The sequence below is a fragment of the Chiloscyllium punctatum genome, chromosome 22 (assembly GCF_047496795.1).
Source record: "Chiloscyllium punctatum isolate Juve2018m chromosome 22, sChiPun1.3, whole genome shotgun sequence".
NCBI lineage: Eukaryota > Metazoa > Chordata > Chondrichthyes > Orectolobiformes > Hemiscylliidae > Chiloscyllium > Chiloscyllium punctatum.
In genome coordinates, this window is record NC_092760.1 from 42,863,420 (window position 1) to 42,884,478 (window position 21,059).

General features: G+C 40.2%; 1 protein-coding gene across 7 annotated transcripts in view; it reads right to left on the reverse strand.

The window, feature by feature from the left end:
- Positions 1 to 21,059, reverse strand: part of LOC140493583 (synaptotagmin-7-like) — a 698,518-nt gene that overhangs the window by 37,394 nt on the left and 640,065 nt on the right. The gene's annotated exons all lie outside the window — the stretch shown is intronic.

The window sequence follows — 21,059 nt, forward strand, 5'->3', positions numbered from 1 at the left end:
TGATAGGGCTTGCAAAGATTTTGGAATTTCTTTCCAGGCCTCTTGACTTCTAAGATGGTCCTAACCATGTCGTAATCTGTAATGTGGCTCAGTGTCAGAATTTATTTGAGAACACTTCTGTGTAGCTACATGGGAAATTTTGGTATTGTAATGGTATTATATAAATGTAAGTTGCTGTTTGATAAAAGGTATTTTTTGAATATGTACCTTTTGACTTTGATTTCTAGCTTTTTTCATTTCTGGAATTGCAATCTATTGGTTTTCAACAATGTATTCTTTATGAGATAGAAACACAAAGAATTAAGCAATAAAATCAATCAAGTGAGTTAACACAGTTTCAATACAATTCACAATTAGCCAACCATACAAAGCTGATTCGTGTTGATTTATTGTCTTATTTTTAGTGGCATAGATTCCTGATACAGGAAAACATGACACTGCTGCAATATGGATAGTTGAGACAGAATCAAATCGCAGGGGCACACTGGATAAAGCTTTTCATTCTACCATGCTTTAAAGTTGACACTGGAGCCTGAGGTGGGAAGTACTCCTTCCTTAGTATGAGCATCTTCACCTTTGTGAATACAACTGTTCATAAAGAAAAAACACGAGAAATATTTTGTCCTCTCTTTAGAGGTGAATAGAAGGGGCCAGTTAGCTCAGTTGTCTGGACGGCTGGTGAGTGATGCCAATAGTGTGGGCTCAATTCCTGCACTGGCTGAAGTTACCATGAAGAATGCTTCTTCTCAACTTCTCATATCGCCCGAGGCCATGATGATCCTCAGGCTAAACTGTCACCAGTTGACTCTCTCTAATGAGAAAGCAGCTTTAGGATCTGATAAGACTATGGTGACTTTACCTTTATTAGAACAGATCATGTGCAGAAATAATGGGCTAACCTTCATGAGAAGTGGCAATCGCCTGTATTTTGCCACTTCAACTCTTGCTTATGAAAGAAGGCAGCTTCACATTTTTGAGAGAGGATTCCAATCAGGGGAATCTAATTGCTTAATTCTTTGTGTTTCTACCTCCAAAACATCCTTAGAGCCACTTTGACAGCTGCTTTAAGTACATAAAGGTGTTGTTTTAATGTGCCAGCAGCAGGATCCAGATGTGAAGGAGTTCGGGTGCCAGGTTGCCGTTTGGGAGGTGGGTACAGTGCCAGATGAATATGGGGATTATTCATTCTCAGTTTGGTTGCCATGACCCAGAATGAAAGAGATTTGCATTGATGGATGTAATCAAATGGTAAGACTAGCTTTGATTACTTTAATCAATGGAGATGCTTATCAGGCAGCTAATCAGGGACATTTTAATTTCATACAAATGTTATTATTATCCCACAGAGAGATGGCACATTCATACTTGAACTTATCCTGTACCATACTGTCCTATCCCTTCTAGCCATATTTGGAGTTCACTTCACATCAAAGAATTTTAGAAGGAGTGGGGAAAATTAACTCTGACCAAGATACATTAACTCTGACCAAGATACAAAGTACCTGATGGTGAAAGGAGACCAAGATAGGCATGCTTTTACAGAGTAAATTAGATAAGCAGAGACCTTCAGAGGATTAGGAAGTTACAGTGGTATCTGGAATATTTACTCAATAACAGCTAAATCAACGCAACTGCAATACAGGAGAGATGAGGCCGTTAACTTCAGTTTAGATAACAAGTCCATAAAGGTCAAAGGCATTGATTGGATAGTCTGTTAAACATGCATAAAAGGACATTTACTAGCATGAGATAGAATGGAATCAGAGATAAATATATCTGTAATGGTTCTTGGTGTAGTGCAGTGATAGTTTGCATACCTTTGAGCCAAGAGGCCTGGGTTCAAATCCTATCCTGCTCTAGAGGTATGTAATAATACATCTTGAACAGGTTGATGCAAAATACCTGTGTGTAATATTTCTCTCAGTGAATTAATCTATTCCAAATGTGATTTATATATATTTTAATATTATTTGTTTAAGAGTTCGGATTTTGATCTTTGACCAGGAAAGGGATTTAATTATCAATGTCAAGTATTTTTGGCGGAGAGTGATTTCTTTCAAAAGTACAAGGAAGATAGTTCTTGGAGATTAACGGAATGTATTAACATTGGGAGAGTTTTACAAGGCAACAAAATAAACAGTTGTGCATCAGGCTTCAGTTTTCTTGTTTTCTTTGGCTTATTGGAAACATTCATAGCTTGAAGAAACATTTTGGTTTGAGTTTCCAGAAGTCATGGTTGAAGGTGAATGTGTAAAAATAGTTTCTCCTGATGAAAGGAGATAGTTTAGGACCATCAAAAAATAGGTTACTTTCAGTAAAGGAGACATAGAAACTAGGAGCAAGGGTAGGTCATTTTGGCCTTGGAGCCATCTCTGCCATTCAACTAAATCATGGCTGATCCTCTAATTCAACACCATATTTGCACTTTCTTTCCGTACTCCTTGATGTACTTCACATCTAAAATTTACTAATAACTTTCTTGAATATACTCAGTGACCCGATCTCCACAGCCTTCTCACATAGTGAATTCCATAGGTTGATCACCCACTGACTGAAGAAATCTTACCTTATTAGGCCTCTATGGTCTACTCTGTATCCTGAAATTATGATACCCTAGTTCAAAATTTCCCAACCAAGGAAATTATTCTCCTTGTGTCTGGTCAAATCTGCTCTCATTCTTCTGAACTTTAATGAAAACAAGCCAAGTCAAACCAATCTCACATTATATGTTATCCTCTCATCCCAATCTCAGTCTAGTGAACTCCTGCTGCACTCTCTCTATGGAAACTGCATCCGTTGTTAAAAAGGGAAACCAAAACGGCACACAGTACTCCAAATGTGGTCTCACCAAGGCCCTGTTTAACTACAGTAAGACATTTCCTTCTGAACTCAAATCCTCTTCCAGTGAAGACCAATATACCGTTTGCTTTTCTAATTGCTTGCTACACCTGCCTGTTCATTTCACCAACTGGTGTACAAGGACACCCAGATCCCTTTGTGTCCACATTTCCTAATTTATCATATTTAATTATTACTCTGCCTTTTGTTTGACATTCTAAAGTGTATAACTTCACATTTATCCATGTTATACTGCATTTGCCATGTATTTGCTTAGACACTCAACTTGCTTCGACTGCCCTGAAGCTTCCTTGGATCTTCCTCGCAACTTCCTAGGTTTATGTCGTTTAATTAAATTTGAAAGTTCCAGATTATCTAAAGCTAAAAATATCAAACTCAGATGTATGGAGTGTCAAAGAAGAGGCTATCAGTTTCTCAGGACCAGGAATTGAAATGTTCATTAAGTAAGACCTATCTATGTGATATGGAAGGGAATACTCTCTGGTGCAAGTTCTATAAAGTGGTGCTGTTGAATTGAAAGACAATGGCATTAGAACCAAACAAAAACACTGAAATCAGATTGCAGTCAGGATCTGAGTTGTTCAATAAAAGCATCAGCTGGAGTCATAACAACTGCAGGTGCTCTTGATGGGATTTGAAGTCACTGGACTTAAAAGGGAACGTTGTTGTTCTTTTTAAAGTAACGGGTGCATCGTGGTTCTCATAAATGAGCTCCACTGTGGTGAAGTCTATTGCATGTAGTTTTCAGAATTGGAAGATTTAACTTGGATTATTTTAATCGTTTACAGAAGTTTAACTGAGCGATTTAGCAAATTAACTGAAGATGGAAGTAAAAGCAGGATCCTGTAACGATGAGCAGCTTCATGTAATTATCCAACGTTTATAATTGGAAGGAAGGAAACCTGAACTTGGGATGTCACAGATGGAATTAGCCAAAAAACAGGTAGAAATGAAGAAAAAAGAACTGTATATAGAAAAATAAATTTAAAAAAGGCTTGAATTAGAGAAGAATGACTAAGAGAAGGAGCTGGAATTAAAAGAACATGAAACGTAAAGACACGGAGAAATTAGAGAATGAGTTAGCCAGGGCCACTTTGCACAAAGAAAGTTGGAAGAGATAATAGTTCTACAGAACCACCAGAAGGATACAAAAGTGACAAAAGAGAAAGGCTGCATCCAAAAAGTGAAATAAAGAAGTTAAAATCTTCATTTGTAAGAGGAATGGACATATCAAAGACAATTGCTGATAGCTGAATGTAATACCAATTTCAGTTGTAGAAACAGCTGAGGAATTTTCTGAATATGGAGCATCGGGAAAGCAAGTTGAAAATTAGTGAACCAGATTTTTTTTTTCCTGACAATGGATTCATGGTGATCATTAGACTCTCAATTCCAGATTCTATTAAATTCAAATTTTACCATCTTCCATGACAGGATACGTCTCTATGACCCCAGAACATAACTTAAGTTTCAGAATTAGCAGTCCAATGATAATGAGCTTAGCTCAATGTAGATAATTGCATTTTACAGTATTTCATACTCTTTTTACATAAATCGTTCTGTAGTTTATAGCTAAGAGTATGGTGTGTTAGTGAGATTATTCAAGCAACAATATCTATAACATAGAAAGAGGATATGTGTCACTATGGGGGAATTTACCAGTCCCTTGGAAACACATTTAGAGGCAAGGTAGCAAGCAAAATCTAAGAGTAAAAACAGTGTGCAGGATCCCCAACATATTCTTGCCTGCTTTTCCTGGAAGCATTCTAAGGAAGGTTCACTTGACCTGAAATTTTAATTTGATTTCTTTCCACAGATGCTGCCAGATCTGCTGAGCTTTTCCAACAATTTTTGTTTGCATTTCCTGGAAGCAACTTCTGTACAGTAGTGGCAACCTGCCATCTGTTGCACTGGGAAGTTTGTTAGGTAGAGAATCTCAGGAGGTACTTCAAAAATTGAAACAGTGGGCCACCTAGAATCACAGAATTCCTATGGTGTGGAAGCAGCCCATCAAGTGATCTATATGGACTTCAGTAAAGCATTCGACAAGTTCCGCATGGTAGACTGGTTAACATGGAATGCAGGGAGAACTAGCCATTTGGATACAGAAGTAGCTCAAAGGTAGAAGAGAGAGGGTGGTGGTGGAGGGTTGCTTTTCAGACTAGAGGCCTGTGACCATTGTTGTGTCACACGGATTGATGCTGCTTTTCATCACTTATGTAAATGATTTGGTGTGAACATAGGTCCACTTTGTAAGTTTACAGATTACACCAAAATTGGAGGCATAATGGACAGCAAAGAAGGTTACCTCAGAGTGCAATGGGATCTTGATCAGATGGGCCACTGGGCCAAGACGTGGCAGTTGGAGTTTAATTTAGATAAATGTGAGGTGCTGCATTTTGGAAAGGCAAATCAGGGCAGGACTTATACACTTAATGGCAAGGTTCTGGGAATGTTGCTGAACAAAGAGACCTTACAGTGCAGGTTCATTGCTCCTTGAAAGTGGAGTTGAGGTAGATAGGATAGTGAAGGCAGCGTTTGGTGTGCTTGTCTTTGTTAGTCAGCCATGATGTCGAGGAACCAGTGTTGGACTGGGGTGGACAAAGTTAAAACTCACACAACACCAGGTTATAGTCCAACAGGTTTATTTGGAAGCACCAGCTTTCGGAGTGCTGCTCCTTCATCAGGTAGCTGTAGAGTAGGACCATAAGACACAAAATTTATCGTACAACAGTTACATGATACTGTAATCTTTTGCTATAAATTCTGTGTCGCCATTCTGAAAGCTAGTGCTTCCAAATAAAACTGTTGGACTATAACCTGATGTTGTGAGATTTTTAACTTTATTCATCAGAGCATTGAGTAGCAGAGTTGGGAGGTCATGTTACAACTATACAGGACATTGGCTAAGCTGTTTTTGCAATACTATGTGCAATTCTAGTGTCTCTCCTATAGGATGAATGTTGTGAAGGGTTGGAGGATTTGAGCTATAGGGAGAGGTTGAATATGCTGGGCTGTTTTCCCTGAGGGGTGACCTTATAGAGGTTTACAAAATTATGAGGGGTGGATAGGATAAATAGACAAAGTATTTTCCCTGGGTTGGGGGAGTCCAGAACTAGAGGGCACGGGTTTAGGGTTAGAGAGGAAAGATGCAAAAGTACAGGTTTTTCATGCAGAAGGTGGTGTGTGTATGGAATGAGCTGCCAGAGGAAGTGGTGGAGACTGGTACAATAATAACATTTAAAAGATATCTGGATGAGTATATGAATAGGAAGGGTTTAGAGAGATATGGGTTGGGTGCTGGCATTTGGGACTTCTGATTGGCGTGGATGAGTTGAACCAAAGGGTCTGTTTCCATGCTGTATATATCTATGACTCAAGGAGTATACACCAACACTTTCAAACAGAATCCCATCCAAACTCACCCCCTACCCTATATCTGTAACCCTGCATTCTGCATGGTTAATCCACCTAGCCTGCACAGTCCTGGACATGATGGTCAATTTAGTATGGCCAATCCACCTGACCTGCACATCTTTGGATAGTGGGAGGAAATCAGAACACCTGGAGGTGACCCACACAGACACAGGGAGAATGTGCAAACTCCATACATACAATTGCCCGAGGGTGGAGTCAATCCAGGGTCCTGGCGCTGAGAGGCACTCGTGCCACCCACTGAGCCACCATATAGCCCTAATTTGTTTGCTGCTGGGAGGTGACCAGTGGCTGGCTGAGTCACTGATGCCTTGAGGTGGAAATTTCCTGTGAATTTCTTACATTAAGCTTTAACAACTTATAAATCCATTCAACTGTGTATCCATTGCTTGCAATTGAGTACATTGTTTATGTATTAATCCCACTTCAGGGAAAATGGCCTGGGGATGGGATAGTGGTAGCACATTGGCCAAAGAAACAAATTTCTGCACCTGCCATAACAGCAATGTCCTCCATTGGGGCCTAAAACTCCTGCTGCAAGGATGCAACAGCAGACAGACAGTTTTTGTTGGACTTACAAGTAGTAGTAAAATAACGGCGTAAATTAGAAAATACTAGTTTAATTGGCAATGTGATGCAATATTTGTACCCAATAATACTCTTATGTTTACAATCATAAGATCACACACTGACAAGTCTTTTTTAAGGCATACCTTGTCAGAAAACACTAGAAAGGTTCTCTCCTCTCCTCTAGGCATGCAGTGATCACTATGTCTGAAAATACGGATACTACTGAGTAACATAAATATTCAAAAATGTCTTCCTCTGCCATTGTACAAAGATGACAAGATGGAAATGACAAGAACATTGTGATAGATGGTTTTATTTTTTCCATCACTGCAATACTCATTACTACTTTCTCTATGATTATAATATTTAAAGGCAATCTTTACAACAAACAGCAAAAAAAAACCGCATGAGCTGATCCAATTCTCAATTTAGCAATCTCAGTATACAGACTATAAATAGAATAAATCTCTATAACAAAGGAAGAGACTGAGGCATGTGTTGTTAACACTCTAGGAGTTTTGACAGCTGAGTTATGAGAAACTGTTACATTGCCTGTTTTTCAGAAATAATTTATTTTGTAATCAAAAGGATGAAGTTCTGAAATGATAAGGGGAAAAGAAATGTTTGCATTTACATTGCACCTTAGCACTATTCTCAAAGATTTGTTTATTTTAAATACAAATGATTTACTTTGGAAAGCAGTGAGTAAGGCATTCGACAAGGTTCCCCTGGGAGACTGGTTAACAAGGTTAGATCTCATGGAATACAGGGAAAACTAGCCATTTGGATACAGAACTGGCTCCAAGGTAGAAGACAGAGATTGGTGGTGGAGGGTTGTTTTTCAGACTGGAGGCCTGTGACCAGCAGAGTGCCCCAAAGATTGGTGCTGGGTCCAATACTTTTCATTACTTATATAAATGATTTAGATGTGAGCATAAGAGGTATAGTTAGTAAGTTTGCACCAAAATTGGAGATGTAGTGGACAGCAAAGAAGGTTACTTCAGTGTACAATGGGATCTTGATCAGATGGGCCAATGGGCTGAAAAGTGGCAGATGAAGTCTAATTTTGATACATGTAAGGTGCTGCAATTTGGGAAAGCAAATATTAGCAGGACTTATACACTTAATGGAAAAGTCCTAGGGAGTGTTATAGAACAAAGAGACCTTGGAGTGCAGGTTAATATCTCATTGAAAGTGCAGTTGCAGGTAGATAGGATAGCGAAGAAGGCATTTGGTATGGAGTTGGGAATCATGTTGCGGCTGTACAGGACATTGATTAGGCCACTGTTGGAATATTGCATGCAATTCTGGTCTCCTTCCTATCCAAAAAATGTTGCGAAACTTGAAAGGGTTCAGAAAAGATTTACAAGGAATTTGCCAGGATTAGAGGCTTTGAGCTATGGGAGAGGTTGAACAGGCTGGGGCTGTTTTAGATTAGATTAGATTACTTAGAGTGTGGAAACAGGCCCTTCGGCCCAACAAGTCCACACCGACCCGCCGAAGCGCAACCCACCCATTCCCCTACATTTACCCAACACTACGGGCAATTTAGCATGACCAATTCACCTAAACTGCACATCTTTGGACTGTGGGAGGAAACCGGAGCACCCGGAGGAAACCCATGCAGACACGGGGAGAACGTGCAAACTCAGTCGCCTGAGTCGGGAATTGAACCCGGGTCTCTGGTGCTGTGAGGCAGCAGTGCTAACCACTGTGCCACCGTGCCTCCCTGGAGTGTCGGAGGCTGAGGGGTGACAAGGTCTTTTTCCTGGGGTGGGGGAGACCAGAACTAGAGGGCATAGGTTTAGGATGAGAGGGGAAAGATATAAAAGAGACCTAAGAGGCACTTTTTGTCACGCAGAGGGTGGTGTGTGTGTATGGAATGAGCTGCCAGAGGAAGTGGTGGAGGCTAGTACAATTGCAACATTTAAGAGGCATCTGGATAGGTATATGAATAGGAAGGATTTGGAAGGATATAGGCCAGGTGCTGGCAGATGGGACTAGATTGGGTTGGGATATCTGTTCAGCTTGGATGAGTTGGACCGATGGGTCTGTTTTCATGCTGTACACATCTACGACTTTATGACTCCTCACTGAAAGATGCTGTCAAAAACAACAAAAACTGCTACTATGTGAAGACATGTAGATGTTTAAAATGTAACTATAACTAGCCCACTTCAATAACAAACATGTATTAAATAACTGCATGATAATGTGCGGCATGCATATATCAAATTTATAGATTAAAGAGTGACTTGTATGTAATGAAAAAAGAATTGTAATCATGCTATGCAATATTGTTTTAAACTATTTTACACATTCAAACTAAATTCCTTTGTGCATGACAGAAATAATGGGATTAAGTCCACACAGCACAAACAGAGTTTTTGTTTATGCAGTGTCATCCTTGGCTCAGAATGCCGAGAATGATTGGTGGAAGCAATGACATAATTTTACATAAAGCATTACTCTTTTTACCATAAGAATTATCTTATACCAATAATTCCACCTTCACTATGCCTGCTTCTAAAACAAATCGCAAAGTAGAAAATTAACTTTTATTTTAATCTCCAACTTCCATCATCATCTCCAATGAATGAAACTCCTGATTGGTATATATTTCCACACGATAGGTCAGCCATTTCATTATTTCATCCAAATGGTAACTCTTCATTAGTGAGCTTAGCATGTAAATGTCTGTTGCAATATGATGAAGACGACTTTTAAATATTAGTTACATTGAGACACATAGTCATAGAGAGTACAGCACGGAAACAGACCCTTTCTTATTTCTCAGTTCCACCCAAATAATGTCCCTGGATGTATTCCCAGGAATATCCCTCCTAAGTGCTATCCCTTATCAAAAACTCCCCTCCCCTGTTGCCCTCCTTTCTATCCTTTCTGTTGCATTTGTAGCCTGGAACATTAAGCTGCCATTCCTGTCCATCCCTGAGCCATGTTTCTGTAACTGCTATGATATCCCAGTCCCATGTTCCTAACCATGCCCTAACTTCATCTGCCTTCCCTGTTAGGCCTCTGGCATTGAAGTAAATACAGTTTAATTTATCTGTCCTACCTGTTCTCTGCTTTGTCCCTGCCTGCCCTGATTGTTTGACTCGATCCTTTTCCCAACTGTACCACTCTCAGATTGATCTCTTGCCTCACCATCTCCCGGGGTCCCATCCAATCCCCCAACACTGCCCCCCCACCCCTACCTTACTAGTTAAATTCCTTCCAAGCAGCTCTAGAAAATCTCTCTGCCAGTGTATTAGTTTTCTTCCAATTCAGGTTCAATCCCTCCTCGTATAGGTCACTTCCAGCCCAGAAAAGATTCCAATGATCCAAAAATGTGAATCCTTCTCCCCTGCACCAGCTCCTCAGCCACACATTTATCTGCTCTATCCTCCTATTCCTACCCTCACTAGCTTATAGCACCAGGAGTAATCCAGATACTACCATCCTTGAGGACCTCCTTTTTAATTCCTGCCTAACTTCCTATATTGTCCCTTCAGAATCTCATCCTTCCCCTTCCTACATCATTGGTTCCAATGTGTACAATCATCTCTTTCTGGTCCCTCTCCCCTTTGAGAACATTCTGCACCCTCTTTGAGATATCGTTGACCCTGGCACCAGGGAGGCAACACACCATTCTGATTTTTCGCTGCTGGCTGCAGAAACATCTGTCTGTGCCTTGGCCTGGAGAGTCCCCTGTCACAATTGATCACTTGGAACCCAACGTACCCCTCATTATATTACAACCAACTTAGATGTTCATGCTCCATTCCCTTGACAGTCTATCACACCCTACATTTCCAAAACCGCACACTTGTTTCAAATGGGGATAGCCACACTAGACTCCTGCACTACCTGTCTACACCTCCTAGATTTCCTGGAATTAACTCATCTACCTGATTAAATCTGTGGTTTTTCTCCCTTCCTATATCTGCAATCCATCACACCACCTAGGTCTTATAAGTTCCTCATTGTCTCTAACTACCACTCCAACCAATCCATACTATCTGATAGGATTTGCAACCAAAGACACTTCCTGCATACATAATCATCAGTAATGGGGAATTGTTCCCTAAACTCCCACGTCCAACAGGAAGAGCATATCACTTAATTAAAGGCCATCTTTGCTCCTTCACAATCTACAGACCCAGAAAATAGAACTGTCTTTTTGCATTAAAAAAAGTACTGTAGGCTAACTTAGTATTTAGAGTCATAGAGATGTACAACATGGAAACAGACCCTTCAGTCCAATCCGTCCATGCTGACCAGATATCCCAACCCAATCTAGTCCCAGCCCAGCCAGCACCCGGCCCATATCTCTCCAAACCCTTCCTATTCATATACCCAACATAAAATATATAATAAAGAAAGAATCTAGTCTACTCACTACTGTAGACTTACAGCAAGGATACATGTTCAAGACTATGCACCTATCTGTTCCTGTGCTGCGAGTTCTCCCACACAGGCTCCTCCAAGGTCAGCTATGAATTTCACTGTTTGTTAATTTTTCCCAGGCACACTCTGATGTCCAGATATACACAAACTCAAAGGCAGTAACAATGCAGATTCACTGCTGTGTCAGTTAGCAGTGTAGATTTCTTTCTCTCTCTCCCCCTCACTGACCATGTGGTCACTGCCTTTTGTTAGTCTTCCGCCTTTTAAAAGTGCCGATGTTTCTATTTCTTTTTCCTAAAGTTCCAAAACAATGTAACTGCATATAAAACAGTAATTGTTGCTCCTGGAATTTGAGGAAATCACCTCCTACACCTAAAATACCTCAAAAAAATAGGAGCAGCTCTTACAGCCATAATTATTTCCCATCCTCCATCTACATCTCTAAGCTCTTTCTTCCTTTCACCTTGCATCAACCTCTTACCATAATATTTTTGTTTAGATGTTTTTCCTTTGCCTCTCTTATGATATTTTATACATTTTAATGTTCTTTAAGAGGATTGTGTTACTTGATCTATTTACCATTTTTTTCTGTCATTGAGGTTTGCCCCTCCTTCTTGACTTCAATATGACATTTTGGCTCAGATGTAGGGACATTACTACTGCAGGACCCCCAAAACATTATTCTTAATCCACCTATTCACACTGTTAGACCATAAGACCATAAGACATAGGAGTGGAAGTAAGGCCATTCGGCCCATCAAGTCCACTCGCCATTCAATCATGGCTGATGGGCATTTCAACTCCACTTACCCGCATTCTCCCCGTAGCCCTTAATTCCTTGTGACATCAAGAATTTATCAACCTCTGCCCTGAAGACATTTAGCATCCCAGCCTCCACTGCACTCTGTGGCAATGAATTCCACAGGCCCACCACTCTCTGGCTGAAGAAATGTCTCCACATTTCTGTTCTGAATTTACTCCCTCTAATTCTAAGGCTGTGTCCACGGGTCTTAGTCTCCTCGCCTAACGGAAACAATTTCCTAGCGTCCACCCTTTCTAAGCCATGTATTATCTTGTAAGTTTCTATTAGATCTCCCCTTAATCTTCTAAACTCCAATGAATACAATCCCAGGATCCTCAGCCATTCCTCGTATGTTAGACCTACCATTCCAGGGATCATTCGTGTGAATCTCCGCTGGACACACTCTAGTGCCAGTATGTCCTTCCTGAGCTGTGGGGACCAAAACTGGACACAGTACTCCAAATGGGGCCTAACCAGAGCTTTATAAAGTCTCAATAGCACAACGGTGCTTTTATATTCCAACCCTCTTGAGATAAATGACAACATTGCATTCGCTTTCTTAATCACGGACTCAACCTGCATGTTTACCTTTAGAGAATCCTCGACTAGCACTCCCAGATCCCTTTGTACTTTGGCTTTATGAATTTTCTCACCGTTTAGAAAATAGTTCATGCTTGTATTCTTTTTTCCAAAGTGCAAGACCTCGCATTTGCTCACATTGAATTCCATCAGCCATTTCCTGGACCCACTCTCCCGAACTGTCTAGATCCTTCTGCAGCCTCCTCACTTCCTCAGTACTACCTGCCTGTCCACCTAACTTTGTATCATCAGCAATGTTACGACACATCTTCATGGCATTTGGGAGTTATGGTCTTCTACCTTTTGACTAAGGAACAGAAATACTATCACTGCATAAGATCACTTATAATGGGCTCAAGGAAAACCCTAATTAATTCCCTCCACCTGTGACAATTAAATACATTTGACACTGCTATCCCCATCTCTAGACCAGGAGGTCAGATTTCAAGTCCCACCTGGTTCAGACATAGAGTCATAGAGATGTACAGCATGGAAACAGACCCTTCGGTCCAACCCGTCCATGCCAACCAGATATCCCAACCCAATCTAGTCCCACCTGCCAGCACCCACCCCATATCCCTCCAAACCCTTCCTATTCATATACCCATCCAAATGCCTCTTAAATGTTGTAATTGTACCAGCCTCCACCACATCCTCTGGCGGCTCATTTCATACATGTACCACCCTCTGCGTGAAAAAGGTGCCCCTTATTTTATATTTTTCCCCACTCACCCTAAAACTCTGCCCTCTAGTTCTGGACTCCCCAACCCCAGGGAAAAGACTTTGTCTATTTATCCTATCCATGCCCCTCATAATTTTGTAAACCTCTATAAGGTCACCCCTGAGCCTCTGACACTCCAGGGAAAACAGCCCCAGTCTGTTCAGCCTTTCCCTATAGCTCAAATCCTCCAATCCTGGCAACATCCTTATAAATCTTTTCTGAACCCTTTCAAGTTTCACAACATCTTTCCAATCAGAAGGAGACCAGAATTGCACGCAATATTTCCAACATGGCCTAACCAATGTCCTGTACAGCCACAACATGACCTCCCAATTCCTGTACTTAATACTCTGACCAATAAAGGAAAGCATACCAAATGCCTTCTTCACTATCCTATCTACCTGCGACTCCACTTTCAAGGAGCTATGAACCTGCACTCCAAAGTCTCTTTGTTCAGCAACACTCCCTAGGACCTTACCATTAAGTGTATAAGTCCTGCTAAGATTTGCTTTCCCAAAATGTAGCACCTCGCACTTATCTGAATTAAACTCCATCTGCCACTTCTCAGCCCATTGGCCCATCTGGTCCAGATCCCATTATAATCTGAGGTAGTCCACTACACCTCCAATTTTGGTGTCATCTGCAAACTTACTAACTGTACCTCTTATGTTTGCATCCAAATCATTTATGTAAATGACAAAAAGTAGAGGATCGCCTCCAGTCTGAAAGACAACCCTCTACCACACCCTCTGTCTTCTACCTTTGAGCAAGTTCTGTATCCAAATGGCTAGTTCTCCCTGTATTTCATGAGATCTAATCTTGCTAATCAGTCTCCCATGGGGAACCTCATCAAACGCCTTACTGAAGTCCATATAGATCACATTTACTGCTCTGCCCTCATCAATCATCTTTGTTACTTCTTCAAAAAACTCAATCAAGTTTGTGAGACATGATTTCCCACGCACAAGGCCATGTTGACTATCACTAATCAGTCCTTGCCTTTCCAAATACGTGTACATCCTGTCCCTCAGGATTTCCTCCAACAACTTGCCTACCACTGAGGTCAGGCTCACCGGTCTACAGTTCCTTGGCTTGTCTTTATCATCCTTCTTAAACAGTGGCATGTTGATTAGAAAACATCAACAACTAACACTGAAGAATATTTTCTATTTAACCTGTTCAGGAATGCTAATAAATATGTCCGGAGCAGGTGGGACTTCAACCCAGGCCGCCTGGCTCAGAAACAGGGACACTACCACTGCACCACAAGAACCTTGCAATACAGAAACCCATTAGAATAGAATCCCTACATAGAACATAGAACAGTACAGCACTGTTCAGGCCCTTCGGCCCATGATGTTGTGCCAAGCATTTATCTTAATCTAAGATCAACCTAACCTACAATTTACTGCCAGTGTCGGGGTGGTGTCTACAAAGTAAAAAAATCACACAAAAAGCACACTTATAACCTGGTGTTGCATGATTTTTAACAATTTACTGCCTTCCATGTGCTTGTCCTGCGGTGGCTTACATGTCCCTAATGTCTTTGATTCTACTACCACTGCTGACAGTGCATTACACGCACCCACCACTCTCTGCATAAAGAACCTACATTTGACATCTCCTCTGTACCTTCCTCCAATCACCTTAAAATTATGACCCCTCAAGGCAGCCATTTCTGCACTGGGGAAACGTCTCTGACTATCTACTCTATCTATGCCTCTCATTGTCTTGAAAACCTCTATCAAGTCACCTCTCTTCCTTCTTCTCTCCAGTGTGAAAAGCCTGAGCTCAGTCAACCTCTCTTCATATGACAAGCCATCCAATCCAGGCAGCATCCTGGTAAATATCGTCTGCACCCTCTCTAAAGCATCACATCCTTCTTATAATGAGGCGACCAGAACAGGACACAATATTCCAAATGTGGTCTGAGCAGGATTTTATAGAGCTGCAGCAAAACTTTGTAGCTCTTAAACTCAATCCTCCTGTTCAAGAAAGCCAAAACACCACACTCCTTCTTAACAACCCCTTCAACTTGGGTGGCAACTTGAGGGATCAATGGATATGGACCCCAAAAGCTTACTGTTCCTCCACACTGCGAAGAATCCTGTCTTTAACCCTGTATTCCACATTCAAATTCGATCTTCCAAAATGATTCACTTCACATTTATCCAGGTTGAACTCCATCTGCCATTTCTCAGCCTAGCTCTGCATCCTGTCAATGTCTTGTGGTTAGCCAGCAACAGCCCTTGACACTATCTACAACACAAATCTTTGTGTCATCAGCAAACCTACTAACCCAGCCTTCCACTTCTTCATCCAAATCATTTATAAAAACTACAAAGAGCAGAGGCTCAAGATCCAACCCCTGCAGGACATCACTGGTCACCGACCCACAGGCGGAATACTTTCCATCCACTACCACTCACCATCTTCTTTTGGCCAGTCAATTCTGTATCCAGACAGTCAAATTTCCCTGTAACCCATACCTCCTAACTTTCTGAATGAACCTACCATGGGGAACCTTATTTAATGCCTTACTGAAATCCATATATATATATATCACATCCATTGTAAACTCATCTTGTATCTTGTGCCCGAAACGTCGATTTCGCTGCCGTTGGATGCTGCCTGAACTGCTGTGCTCTTCCAGCACCACTAATCCAGTATATCATCTTGTATCTTGTCATGTCCTCAAAGAACTCAATACGGCTTGTGAGGCTTGACCTGCCTCTCACAAAGCCATGCTGACTATCTTTAATCAAACTATGTTTTCCCAAATGGTCATAGATCATAATGAGTCATATCTCTCAGAATGCTTTCCAATACCTTGCTTACCACAGACATAAGATTGACTGGTCTGTAATTCCTAGAGATTTCCTTATTCCCTTTCTTGAACAGAGGAACAACATTTACCTCCCTCCAATAAGCCAGTACTGCTCCTGTGGAGAATGAGGATGCAAAGATCGTCACCAGAAGCAATGGTCCACAGTGTTCTCACTATCAACAAGGTCCCTCTCTTCTTGAATACTGAAGCAAATAACTCATTTAAGGCCTCTACTACCTCTTTAGACTCCAGGCACAAGTTCCCTCCACTATCACTGATCAGCCCTACCCTCTCTCTGATCATTCTTTTATTCCTCATGTACATGTAGAATATCTTTGGGTTTTCCCTAATTCTTCCTTTCAAGGCTTTATCATCCCCCTATTAGCTCTCCTCAGTCCATTTTTGAGTTCTTTCCTAGCTACCCTCTATGGAAGTAAGCCATTCAGCCCATCAAGTCCACACCAATCCTTTGAACAGCAACCCACCCAGACACAAATCTCCCATCCTATTCATGTAACCCTGCATTTCCCATGGCTTATCCATCTAGCCTACTTATCCCTGGACACTATGGGCAATTTAGCTTGGCAAGTCCACCTAACATGCACATCTTTAGACTGTGGGAGGAAACTGGAGCACCTGGAGTAAATCCACACAGACACAGGGAGAATGTTCACACAGACAGTCGTCCAAGGCTGGAATCGAACCTGGGTCCCTGTTGCTGTAAGGCAGCAATGCTAACCACTGAGCCATCAGGCCACTCACTCCATCAATTCAACTAAATCTGAGAATCAAATCTGGACATGTTTTTGCCACCTGTATGCTTTTGTTCCGCAATAAAAAGTGGAATTATGAATTCAGTCATCAAAGAAGTTGATCTGCCATACTTTTAAACAATGAATCAATCCTGAGTTTTTGTTTAATCCTGATTCGTTATTGGTTAACAAAATATGTTGATTTTGGACTAAGGCCAGTTTTTTTTTTAACTAAGATAAGGGAGGAGAGTATTTGATAAGAGGAGTAATTAAACAATAGTTACCCAGCTACTAAATGTATATTCAAAAAAACTCTGAATAAGCCTTAGACAACAGGTTATAAAAACCCTACAATTCTAATAGAAATGGAAAATGTTATCGAATTTCTTTCACTCTAAGAATCTCCTAGCACACAAATACTCTTTATTGACATCTCCAAGATGTGCTTTCATATTTCTACTTAAATATTGGGCAAAAGCTAGAATAATTTTAGTCAAGATTTTATTTAAACCTGTGCAGACAACAAATGAGCTGAGTGGAGAGTAAATCTGAAATCAATTTTTGGTACTAAGTAAGGGGACATTTCGCAACTTTAACCTCCAGAATAAGAACTCACATATCATGAGATCCAGTGGGTAAATATTGCATTACAATGCACGAAGATTATTAGATATAGATGTAGGTAATTCAGTCCCTTGAGACGACACCACCATTTAATACCATCATTCCTGATCTGATTATGATGTTAATTCCACTTTCCCAGCAGTCCTCTCTCTGTTCTCAAAACCCTTAACTCCTTTGACAATCAAAAATCTGTATTATTCAGTTTTGAATGCATTCAATGACCCAGCCTCAAATGCTTTCAGGGGAAGAGTATTTCAAAGTATAATAACACTAAGTTCCTCCTTATCTGTGTCTTAAATTGAAGACTTCTTATTTTCAAAACTGTTCCCATAGATTGAGAGTCCCATATAGGGGGAAATATTCTTCCAGCATCTAGTCAAGTCTCTCAGAATCATATATATTTCAATCAGATCATCTCTCAATCTTCTAAATTCAAATGGGTATAGGACTAAACAGAGCTGAAAATGTGTTGCTGGAAAAGCGCAGCAGGTCAGGCAGCATCCAAGGAACAGGAGAATCGACGTTTCGGGCATCAGCCCTTCTTCAGATTCCCAGTTTCAATCCAGCTTGTTACTTTCTCAAAACACTAACAAAGTAGTCAAACAAGGTTATCGTTTTCACAAAACTATGCTGACTCCGTTGCCCGAAACGTCGATTCTCCTGTTCCTTGGATGCTGCCTGACCTGCTGCGCTTTTCCAGCAACACATTTTCAGCTCTGATCTCCAGCATCTGCAGTCCTCACTTTCTCATAGGACTAATCAGCTCAACCTTTCTTCATAAGGCAACCCCTTCATCCCATGAACAGTTTTCCATGTAATTATATCCCTCCTTATGGAGACTAGAATTGTACACAAATGCAGTCTCACTATGGTTCTGTACAGCTCTGGCAACATATTGAGCCCTTAAAGTATCATTCTCCTTGCAATTAAATCCTAATCACTTGCAATTACTGCATACTAACATATGGGCTAAATATGTGATTCATGCACCAGGATACCCAAATCTTTTCTACCTCAGAGCTTTGCAGTCTCTCTACATTTAAGCTAATGATGTCCCACACTACACTCCATCTGCCAATTTTTTGACATCTGATTAAACTTACCTATAATCCACTTGCAAACTCTTTGTATCCTCTTTTGAACTTATTTTCCTACTCAATTTTGTGTCATTAGCAAATTTAGCAAGTGAATGTCACAAATACGGACAGTTAGTAGTTGAAACATCAGCACTGATACCTGTGGCACTTAAACCTGTAACACTCCATTAGTTACAACTTGTCAACCCCAAAGTAACCCAGTTATCTTGACTCTCTCCTTCCTGTTAGCAGACCAATCCAGTATACATGCTAATATGTCACCCAAGCAGTATTTGTATGTGCTGTTTGGAAATCTAAATACACTACATTTACTGGGTTCCCAGTTTCAATCCAGCTTGTTACTTTCTCAAAACACTAACAAAGTAGTCAAACAAGGTTATCGTTTTCACAAAACTATGCTGACTCCGTTGACTGAACCATAGAATCCAAGTGGCCCAAGCTTTGAGTTCAGACATTTTGGTAGCAAAAATAGAATAGGTCTCATGTCTATGGAGAGGTATAAAAATCAGTAATCTTAACAGAAAATCTTGATTACTAAGTCTAGATGAAGATAGGATTGAGATGTTCACTCCACGGATAATGAATGACCCACATAACCTACAGTCTGGACTCACACAACAATGATAGCCATTTCAGGGAAATAGTGAAGGGCTTCTAGCAACTGCTATGAGAAAGTGGGGAGGAGGTATTAGAATTCACATATCTAAAAATAATCAACAGGAGGAGGAATGGTTTTAGAGGATAGGCAGGCAGCTAATTTAATTCTTATGTTCAATAGGGGAGATAGTTTTAACGCAGATAAGTATAAATCAGTTATTAAAGTCAGTTAGAGAAAAGATATCAGAACCTTGCAAAATCAAATCTGGCAACAAAACAGTTAACAAAAGTAAGCACTTATTTTCAAAAGATCAACTTTATTGAATTATTTGAAAAGAAAATGGAGAGAGTAGAAATGCATTGGATCTTATATGATTTCATTGATAAGGTACAACACATTGGGACTTGTGAAAAATGTCAAATCATATGGTGTTAATATGGAACCAGCAGCAGAATGGCTTGAAAGAAATATAGCTACAGCAATTAGAAGGCATTTCTTTCCTCAGTGAAGGTGAGTAATGATGTCCAAGAAATATCTTGGTTGGGATCCCTGTCACTTAACTATGTTAATAGATGATTTTAACTCAGATATTCAAGGTATCATGCCATAAAATACATATCTTGCAAAATTGTGGCTAGATAATAATGTGTAAAAGAACACCAAAATAGAGTTCTGTACAGGTCTGCAATGTGATCAGATGTGGTAAATTAAATCCATATATCAAAGTATGAGATGGATCATTTTGCCAAGAAAAGTGAGAGGACCTTCATTTGGAAATACAAGAAACTAAATGAGGTAGAAATAACATGGCGTGTAAAACCATACAGACCAGTTGAACTAAACGGCCTATTTCTGTGCTCTACATTTTAGGAATGATATATAAATCACTAAAGTAGCAACAAGTTACATACAAATTAAACACCCAAGTTAATTTGTAGAGGTAATGTAACATTTTTATAAAGAACCTTTGTTAAATCACATCTGGGAATGCTATATGCCACTGTTCTTCATTCTGAATATCAAACAATGGAAAATTTGCAGAAAATGTTAACAATGAGATTGTCAGAACTTAAAGGATGCAACTTTAGAAATATTGAGCAAGTTAATACCTTTTCTCTGAAAATAAGATTAAAAGGTAACAGTAACCTGATGAAGGTCTTTAAAATTGTGAAATGGTCCAGTAGATTGAAGAAATTGTGCAGACATTGTATCCACTTATGGAGTAGTCCAGAACAAGGAAGCATATAAGTCAGATAGTTACTGACAGGTGAAGTGAAGAAGTTTAAGAAACCTTTCATTACATAGAGAGATGATGGGAAATGGAACTCAATGCCACATCAACTGTTGGAAGTAGATAACAATGATAGATTTTTAAAAGCAAGCTTAGTACATACACAATAGAGAAGTGAATAAAGGCACATGGGAGGAATTGGGAAAAATTTAATGAGTCAAAGGAGGCTTATGCAGAATCTAAACACGATTATAGATCCATTGAGCTGAACAGTCTGTTTCCATACAGAAGACACTAGTTCCAATGTCTTGGCTAGATTCTGTGGTTTCTGAATGTTAATCCAGCTGGTGCAATCTTGGTTACCCCAATGCAGAATGAGTATGTGCTCAGTGCAGCATCAAAGACGTACAAATTCCCATTATATCAAATTTAACATGAGCAAGAAAGCTGAAAGAAGACACAAAGTCCGAGATTGTTATTCCTAGGTTACAGTAATCAGCACAGCTTCAATTCTGAGAAATGTCAAAATCCGAACTAATTCCTTTGATATTTTTGAT